This window comes from Phaseolus vulgaris, chromosome 10 (assembly GCF_000499845.2).
Source record: "Phaseolus vulgaris cultivar G19833 chromosome 10, P. vulgaris v2.0, whole genome shotgun sequence".
Taxonomy (NCBI): Eukaryota; Viridiplantae; Streptophyta; class Magnoliopsida; order Fabales; family Fabaceae; genus Phaseolus; species Phaseolus vulgaris.
In genome coordinates this window covers 31,161,270-31,171,536 of record NC_023750.2, presented here as the reverse complement: position 1 = coordinate 31,171,536, position 10,267 = coordinate 31,161,270, and the positions used below count along the sequence as shown (strand labels likewise).

The window sequence follows — 10,267 nt, the reverse complement described above, 5'->3', positions numbered from 1 at the left end:
GATAGACGGGCCCAGCACTGTTGTAACCTTACTCTTAGGATAACCTAGCGCGTGGGGTCCCTAACTGGAGTGCAACCTCTGACGGAATGACCACCTGGGTGCCTCCTCGTGTACCTGATCTCTGGGGTCACCCGCCTCTGGGAGTGCCCTAGTTGTTCACGTGCCATGCATGCAGCTCGCCCCTGAACGTGACCCTTGCAGGCCATATCCTTCCAATGGCTCTTATACTTTGTGTCACGCCTGAACGCGTCGTCCACTCTACACGCATGGGCACCTGCGATCTAGGCTTCTCCCTTACTGATAATTGGCGTGTGATCTGGGATCCACTTCCCGTGGCCCATCTCTTACTCTTTGGGTTTACGATGTGCGACCTCTCCACACTGTCTAGTAGCAAGTCGGTACATCCTGATGACCGATGTCTAACCACTCTTGGCTCTTTGGCGCACATGCTTCACGAGGTATCCTATGTGATTGGAATTGAAATATTTCGTGATAGATCACAAAGATTATTAGGTTTATCTCAGAAGACATATATTAATAAAGTTCTAATGAGATTTAAGATGGAAAAATACTCTGCAAATTTTGTTCCAATTCAGAAACAGGATAAATTTAGTCTTATGCAATTTCCAAATAATGAGTTGGAATACAAAGAAATGGAACAGATTCCTTATGCACATGTTGTTGGTATCTTAATGTTTGCTCAAACTTATACCATACCGTATATCATTTTTGTCATTGGAATGTTGGGTAGGTATCAAAGTAATCCAGGATTAGATCAGTTAAAATCTACAAAGAAAGCATTAAGATATTTGCAAGGAACAAAAAATCACACGCTCACTTATAGGAGATTCGATCACCTTAAGGTGATAGGATATTCAGATTCAGATTATGTTGGATGTGTGGATACAATAAAATATACATTTGGCTATTTGTTTCTTTTAGTTAGAGGAGCAATCTCATGGAAGAGTGCGAAACAATGTCATTGTTGCATTCACTATGGAGGTTAGGTTTATGGCATGTTTTGAGGCCACTGTTCATGGATTATGGTTGTGAAGCTTTAATTGTCGATAGTATTGCCAATCCACTAAAAACGACAAGTATTCAAAGGATGCTAGACATGGAATTGAAATACATTGTCGTTAAAGAAGAAGTTTAGGAACAAAGGGTTTCAATTGAACACATTAACACCAATCTTATGATTGCAGATCCGTTAAAAAAGGTCTGCCACGAAATACATTTAATGAACATGTTGAAAGAATGGGTGTTACTAAAACCCATTATTGACATTATGATTTAGTTTTATGTTCTTTATGTAATTGGCACTCCGAGCTCATTATATTATTGTTTCTGATATTTAATGCATCCTGTTTTATGGTATTAGTCGTTGTATATACATGAATGAGTTATGTTGATATAATAGGATTTGTCTTTGACTAAGACATTATTGTTTGATCATCATGAACCTTTCACTTATAGGTCATATTGAGTAGAAAACTAATATTGTAGTACTAGAAGGATATATGTCGATTTAATGACATAAAACCACTAAGACTCATATTAGCCTACACTTAATGATAATATAATGATATAACCAATGTTTAATGTTGAAAAATGTGCTTTGATGTCTCCAAATCCAAGAGGAATGCTTGAAGACTTTGCTGCTGGTTTTCTGTATGTGTCTAGTAGTCTTAGAATTTTTAATTCACTCTTTAATATGATTCAAGGTTAATTGAATATTAATCCTTTTTGAAAAATATGAGTTTTCTAAAGAGTGTGAAATTTCAACCTGTTAAAATTTCGATTCAACCGATTGTTTGACACTTAGTGAATTTTAAAATGAGTTTGAAAAGCTTGACTTTGCTGTCAACTGGTTGTATCGAGAATTCAACTAATTGTTTTTCTAAAAACCTTAAAAGAATTTTGTTGAGTTGTTCCATGTTTTTAATGATTCCAACTGCTCTTGGTTTTTTATTTAACTGTTTTAACCACTTGATTTAAGTATAAAAAGGTTGTTTTGCGCTCCAATAAATTAACTAAGAAGAGAGATCAATCAAAAACAATTTTCAAGATTTCAAAGAGCTTTTGGATCATCTCAAGTGTGGAATAGGATTGTCTTGTAATTTTGAACTTTAATCTTTGATTTTCTAGGTGTATTTTATTCCCTTCTTCTCTGAACATTGTATTTATGTGTGTTCTGGTGTGGTGTAGTTTCAGAAGGTGTTTCTAGAAACTATATGGTTTGCCAAAAGTGGTGTGTGTTCTTGATCACCTTTGGTGTGTGGTTTGTAATCTTGGTTTGATTAAATAGTGAATTCTCAGTGGTTAGCTGAGGACTGGATGTAGCTCTTAGTTAAGAGTGAACCAATATAAACATCTTGTGTGAATCTCTCTATCCTTACACTCATTAAACTGTTTTATCTTTGTTTTTCAAATCTGATAGTATAAACAACCGATTGTTTTGCAAAACAACAAGTTGATTTTCTGGAATCAAACAAAAAACAGTTTTCCTTTTGGTTGAATAGATTGCTAATTGATTGATTCTTCATAGTCTATCACTCTACCTTCAATACTTGTGAAAATCTTTAACAAAAAACAATTCATCCCCTCTTGTTTGAGGCTTCTAATTCTAACACTTAAGATATTTCAACCTTATGTTATGTGCACTATATTTTTCTTATTAAACCATAAACGTAGTTCTGCAACATTGGTCAAGTTGGAGAATGTAAAATATGCATATATGACCTATGTGGCATATATATATGTGCTTTATAAAACAAAATAAAAGATAATATTAGTTAGTTATGAAATTTGAAAAAAGGCAGCTTCTATATTTTTGGCACATTGATGGGATGTGGTGATTATGTGTAGAGAGAGAAAATTGGTCCTCCTTCAATCCAGTACGAGAGATACTTTCTTCTCCAACGAAAGGTCTTGAAAAGTGAGAAAATGGTTAAGAAGGAGAAGACTAATTTTGTGATTTATCATCTATTACCAATCTATTTAAGAACAAATCTTCATGGATCAAGGTAATGAGATTGTGAAAATCATATGGTTCTAAGATCTTGGCTTAATATTTATGTAAAACTAAAGTTAGGTTTACATAATAAAAAAATATTTACAATATATATAGGTATATATATAATCTTTTAAAAAAATTAAACCTATATGAAATGGTTTTATTATAAACCAAATTTACCCTACTGCAAAAATAAGAATCAATGACATCTTACTATGATGGGTGTAGTTTACCTGTCATAAAAAATAGTATGGTGACATTTTTGTTATAATCATAAATTTTATTATGACAGTTAAAATTAAAACTAACATAGTAAGTATTTACTATGTTTGTTTAGGGTAGAACCGTAATAATAAATTTTTACTATGTCATATTTTATTTCAACTGACATATATAATAAGTATTTTAACCTAAAACAATAAAAAAATTTAACCCTACGTAAACCCTACACCCTTCCACACGTTGCTTCTCCTTCCTCAACAATTTTTTGTGTAACCCTTCCGCATGCACAGTGAAGCTTCTCTTTCCTCAACAATTTTTTGAACCTTCAGTTACCCTTTCGCACGCACACTGAAGCTTCTCCTTCCACAACAATTTTTTGAACCCTACGGTATACCCCTTCCGCGACTGAAGCTTCTCCTTCCACCATCTCCACTTTCTCCTCTCAAACAACGAACATTTCAAACCCTTCTACGCCAAAGATTCTCCTTCCACCATTGAGGTACGTCAATCGAAACTTATAAACGCAAATCTGATGCGTTTCCCATTTTTTAAGAAACTTGTTTGGTTCTAAAACTTGAGTTTCCCATTTTTTCCCTTTTTTTCTAAATCCCTAAATACTTCTTCTCCTTTGTGCACTGTTCATGGTGCGTTTATACTAGCTCCTTCTCCTCGCAGCTTCGTGCGGTGAAATTAATTAGTTTCAGGTTTGATGCGTTTTGCTTGTGTTATGAATGAGTTTGTAATTTTTTGAAACTGAAAATGTGTTTTGTTTGTTATTGTAGGAAAACTGGCTTTCAATATTTGTGAGTTTAGCATAACAAAGATTAATCAAATTAGTCCAGATACAATGCTCGAATTAGGGGAAAAATCACTGATTGGAAACATCTTTATATGCCAAAAAAACACAATTAACTTGCTATAAGACCATTACCAATTGGATGTACTTAATACCATTACCAATTGGATGTACTTAAATCGTGGAATTTGTAGAGAAAACCAAGTTAACTTTATTGTAACTGATAATAGAATGAAACTCAAAAGTTACACAAAATTCAAAGTGGAGTTGTAGGTTTCTCAAGCAAAAGCACACAATTTCCACACTAGTAGAAGTGGCATCCTTTCCACATCCTGCTCCCTCATGGCCATGGGATTCCACTAAAGTGAATTTCCAGTTTCACAATTTTTTTCTAGTTTGTACAAGAAAAGTTTAGAGATATATGGTTGGAGAGCACAAACAAACATCCATATATCTTTATGTGAATAGTAGGAACTATGCTGTTGCATGTCAGTCAAATTATGGTTGGAGAGAACTTATATGCATGGTCATGCCCCCATTTCAACAAACCAACAGCAAAGTTGAGAATGACATCCCATGTTGCCATTATCTCTATCTATTTTCATACTAAGCAATTCTCTAGCCAAATTCCATTTCCTGTTCATGAATGAGTAATCAAATTTGCTCTTTCTTAATTCCTAAATTTAGATAAGTGATAGGTAGAGATTACGTAGATATCTATCTATCTCCTTACACAATAGATCAAAAAGAACATGTTCATCTTAAGAGTGAAATGAAAATACAACTATTACTTATCTTATAATTTATCTTATAATGAAAATCATCTTATAATACTTTCCTTGATTAAGACACAGAAAACACAAGATACACTCCATACTCATACTCCTAGAAGAAGTAGGAATGATTGTAAGAATATAGAGGTGAAATAACACCAAATGCCCAATGATTAATTTTGAAATAACACTGAACTCCTAACCAGGAAAGAACAAACTTACCCGATGAAACCAAAAAAAGAAAGAAAAGGAAAATAAAAGTGATAATTCAGTAATTTACCTTGGCGATTTGTGAGTCTACAAGCTTGTTATCAACTAGAACACATTTATTCCCCACAATAATCTTTCACACACTGTCATTAGCATATCTATCAATCTCATTTAACCACTGCTTCACATTGTTAAAGCTTTCCATCTCAGTGACATCATAGACAATCTGTTGTAAGAAACATCCTCCAGTATTTCGTATGTTTTTGCTAATGATCCCAGGTGTTGTACTCTGCAAGTTTTCTTCTAAATAGACTGTCAAGGTGCCTTCTGTTGTGTAAATCGTGAAGTGGAAGAATCAAAGCTTGATATATTGAATAATTAAAGAAAATATTTTGCTTCATTCAATGCTATATATAAGGGTGGTCATGGATGGATTGGATTTTGGAATATCCAATCCAAATTCAAATATGTGGATTGGATTTTAAATTCAAATCCATATTTTTTTATGAAAGTAATGTGGAATCCAAATTCAAATATTTGGATTGGATTCTAAATCCAAATCCTTATTTTTTATAAAACCAATTTGGATTTTTATAAAACCAAATCCAATCCAAATCAAATCCAAATCCATATTTTTATAAAATAAATTAATTGGATTTTAAATCTAAATTTATATTTTCTAAATAACGAACATAATATTAATATAATAATAAATTAATTGGATTTTAATTAAATCTATATTTTTTTTTAAAAAAACTAACATAATATTAATATAATAATATGTAAAAAAATATTATATAATAAAATAATAATTTAATAATACCAAAAATTATAACGACTACTTTTGAAAAGTTTGAAACTAGTTAATTTTGTTCATATCATTCTAAAATCAATCCTGCAAGAAGAAAAATTGGAAGCATTAAAGAAAAAAAATACTAGAGACAGAATAAACCTCAAATATATAAATTTATGTGGTCAAATAACATATTGAAATCCAATTCTTGAAGCTAACCTTGTCAACAAATAAGAACAAAAAAATAAAAACCAGCAAAGAAATCAATAACAAAATCAAATCAAATAATTCTGTCACCTAATCATTCACAACATAATTTTCATTGAGACTACAAACCAGACCTCGATCACAGATCTCACATGTTTAACAAGCAACTAATCAAATTCAAGCACCAATTAGCCTTCCCATGTGCCCAACCTCAAATGAACCCTTCCAAGCAGCAAAATACATGCCAAAACCCACCAATGATGGATATCTGAACAGGACAATGGTTGTGAAAAGGCAGAGGATTTGGTTTGGCTGAAGAGGGAGAGTGAAGGAGAGGTTAGTTCCTGTTGAGGCAGATTCATCAATGATGGTGCTTGGAATGGTTGATTCACTGCCTCCATTCATTGGCAAGGTCAAACCCAAATCAGGAACCATAACTTTAGGAACTGAAACCATAATAATTATAATTAATTCCTTAAAAAAGAACAACAACAAACAAATTCAATACTTGCTATCTTTGTGCATTGCTTGTAGAATATGAATCAACCAAGTAAAATTCTACAGTACAACCCTTCATTTGAGATGTAAAAATGAACTAAAATATATGTTCAAAAGAAATAAACTAAAACTAGACTACAAAAGGCAACTCTGAGGATAATATGTTGCTGCATCCAATGTACTACCAACATAACTAATCTACAACATACATTCAACGCATTTTAAGGACATGTATGTCTTAAAAATTATCTAGGTCAAGAAAATTACATAACCAAGTTGCATCATTTTGCGTTGTTATCTTTCAACTTCAATTTCAGACAACAATGAGTCATTTTGTAGTGTGCCTAATTCCTACTGGCATAACTTAATGTGAAGCTTTCCCATTCAATTTACAGTCTATAATATACATAAAACACAACTCTGGTCTTTCAAATGCCAAAAAAGAGTGTTTTTTTTATTTAACAGTCACAATACATTCTATCTACCTAAGAGTTATCGCTATTGTAACACCACTGAGATGCAAAGATACAACCATAATGAATAACAATATATAAATTACAAATGATAAAAGCTTTCACAATTTAGTGAGACAATTATATTTCTTAACTTAAGTATCAGGATTCAGATTTTGAAACCATAATGAATAACAATATATAAATTACAAATGATAAAAGCTTTCAAAATTTAGTGAGACAATTATATTTCTTAACTTAAGTATCAGGATTCAGATTTTGATTTTTTAGTTGTATTAATTTAGTTTCTTAACTTTTCTTCCTTACACTGTGATACTTTCATTCAAAATTTCTTCTACCAATTTTTTGTCTCTTAACTTTTCTGCCCCTTGCCCTTAGTACAACCCTTACCATATTCTAGAACAAAGGTCTTCCACTCTTCACTCGTTTTGACCTCATTGTCGTTCATTAGAGTCATTTGGATAAAAAAACTCTCAATAATATCAAACATTACTATCAGACATTATAGTCACAGAGTGGTATAAACCTGAAGTGAGGGAAGGCATTAGAGTTTGATAATTTTGACTCTCTCTCTCTCATTCTATACTATTCACCATTTCACATAATGAAAGCCCTGTATAGAAGGGCTTTCTTTCTTATATTCTTCATGACCTTACTCTTTTATTGGGAGAGCTTCTTCTTCTCTATTTCCTACCGAAGACCCTTCTCAACAACTACTTAGCTTCAAAGCCTCTCTCCCCAACCCATCTCTGCTCCCCAACCAAAACCCCTATTCCTTTACCAGTATCACCTACAACTAAACCAGACCCACCTCACTTCCATATACCTCACCTCCATTTCTCTTAGTACCAACTTCTCCATTAAGGCAGTTCATGCCCTTTTTATTATAATGTGCAACCAAATAAGTGTTCAAGGAGGACGAACCTGGCTAAGGAGGAGGTGATTGAACACGACGACGGTGGTTGGACGAAAAGAAGATGCCGACGGTAATAGGATGAACTGAAGAGGCGCCGACGGTGATCAGACGAATTGAAGAGGTGACGACGGTGATCAGACGAATTGAAGAGGCACCGTTGAAGAGGTGACGACGGTGATTAGGGTTGCAGCAAAAAGGGGAATGAAACAGAAGGAAGGGTATCACAGAGAGAGAGAAAAAAAATTTGGATTGAAAATTTGGATTTTCCAATTTTTAAAATCCGTTTAATCAAAATGGATTTCTGATTTGAAAAATTAATAAAATATGGATTAGAAAAAAAACCAGATTTAAATAAATGGATTTTTAATGGAATAGATCAAGGCAAAATTGGAGCAATTTCATTAAATTGGATTTTTTGCCCACCCCTAACTATATATATTATTCCATAAGGTGATCTGGAATGTAGAAAAACATAGTTCGTGAATATTGATTGGCATTGGCTTAGAATTTAGAATGTATCTTTATAAATATATGATGATTTTAGGAGTACATCTCTCCACAAAAGGTTTTATATTTGGGACATCATCATTTGCTTACCAGATTCTTTCAAAACTATGGTATTTTTTTATATTTTGAGACATCCTTTTTATAAATATATAGTGAAATATTATAAATTTTAGGAAAATATTCTTGTAAATTTTTGTAAATTGCATGTAGGAAAAGTTCCAGAAATGTTCCAAATTTTACAATATTCCTTTTATTTGTAAATAACTTTTATTTTTCAATAATTTTTAAGTTTGAAAAAATTAATCGCCATATAAGTACTTAACTAACTTCTGAAACTTCTTGTATCTAGAGAAATTGTTTAAGATTTTTAACTGAAATTACTAATTGATTTTTAACTGATATATTTTTATTTTTGTTTCTATTCCGAAATTAGGTTGGTTAAGTCTGGAATCGTACCCATTGAAGGTGATTAGGACAATCTTGGTTGATGGAGCAAGATAGAATATTCTGAAATTTTATGATATTGATGTGTTTAACTATTTGTTTGTTATGTAGTTTGTTATAACTAGACTTCTAAATATGTAGATACATTTCTACTATTAGTTTCTAAAAGAGTGGAATGGGGCAATTATTGTATTTTGTACACCAGGTTTACAGAACAGTAAAATAACAGGGTAGGTTATACATTAATTTTGTGAGAACCTTTTTGGTAAATACATTCACACACCCCTTTGTTTTCACTCAATCCTAATAGTTTACGTCATTATACATTTTAAAGTAAAAAATATTTTAAATGGGTTTTGTTACAACCTTTTTGTTAAATACATTCACACACCCCTTTGTTTTCACTCAAGTTAATAGTTTACGTTATTAGACATTTTAAAGTAAAAAATATTTTAAATGAGTTTCAAGAAATCTCCTATTTTTAAATGACAAACTAATAATCATCACTTATATCTTGTGGCTTGAAAAAATAAATTAGAATTTCAAAAGGGAAAAGAAGAAGATTATCTCACACGTAATTAAGCATGTATAGCTAATCCTATGACTAACCAAAATAATTAAATAAAACAAAGATAAAAAACAAAAACTAGGTAATTATATTAGATTAGGTTCATTAATACTTCTTTTTAAAATCAAACAGTTACAATTTTTATTTTTACACTTCTTTTTACACTCCTTAATATTCAGGGTAAGACTAAAGATGGTGTCAATGCTCGTTTGGACATGGTTGAAATGGTTGTGAGTATACAACTATATCTCATTTAAATCACAAATTATCAAACAAATCCTACAATTAAACTTAAAAAATACACCTTACATTTAAACTAAATAGTTATCCACCTTTTCAAATTGTTTAAAACTTCAAATAACATTTATTTCACTAACAAAACAAACCTTGCAAGAAAAAATTGGAACTTGTGACCATGTGACATTATCCTCTAACCTATGGTACTATTGAAAATCTAAATCTAGCTTCCCTTATTTGAGAAAAAAATTTCTTCAAAGCAACCTTCCAAAAGTTTAAGTAAAAAATTATATACAAAACTCAAGAACCTAAAACAAGTTATATCCAAACATAGCCAAAATTTAGGATATGGTAAATAAGTTTAATAGTATCACTTTTCTCAACTGATATCATCAAGATTGATGCCAAAGTCATATGAAAAACAAAGAACAAAAAATCTCTACGTGGTTAAAATCTTACTCTATTTGAAAATATGATGGAATATGAATGATTTCTTCAGCTACGATGTGATGGAATCAGATTCTGAAATAGATAAAATATGAAGGCAAAATCTCAAAGAGAAGTTGAAGGTGGCAAAAGAAAAATAAAAAAGAAGAACAGAGAGAAG

At 31.7% G+C, this 10,267-nt stretch overlaps 1 long non-coding RNA gene across 1 annotated transcript; it reads right to left on the bottom strand.

The window, feature by feature from the left end:
• Positions 1-5,953: 5,953 nt before the first annotated feature.
• Positions 5,954-8,330, bottom strand: LOC137818772 (uncharacterized). Its single transcript, XR_011082138.1, has 2 exons — positions 7,913-8,330; positions 5,954-6,463 (listed from the first exon to the last, which is right to left on the bottom strand). It is a non-coding gene; the product is annotated as an uncharacterized lncRNA (long non-coding RNA).
• Between the last annotated feature and the right edge of the window lie 1,937 nt (positions 8,331-10,267).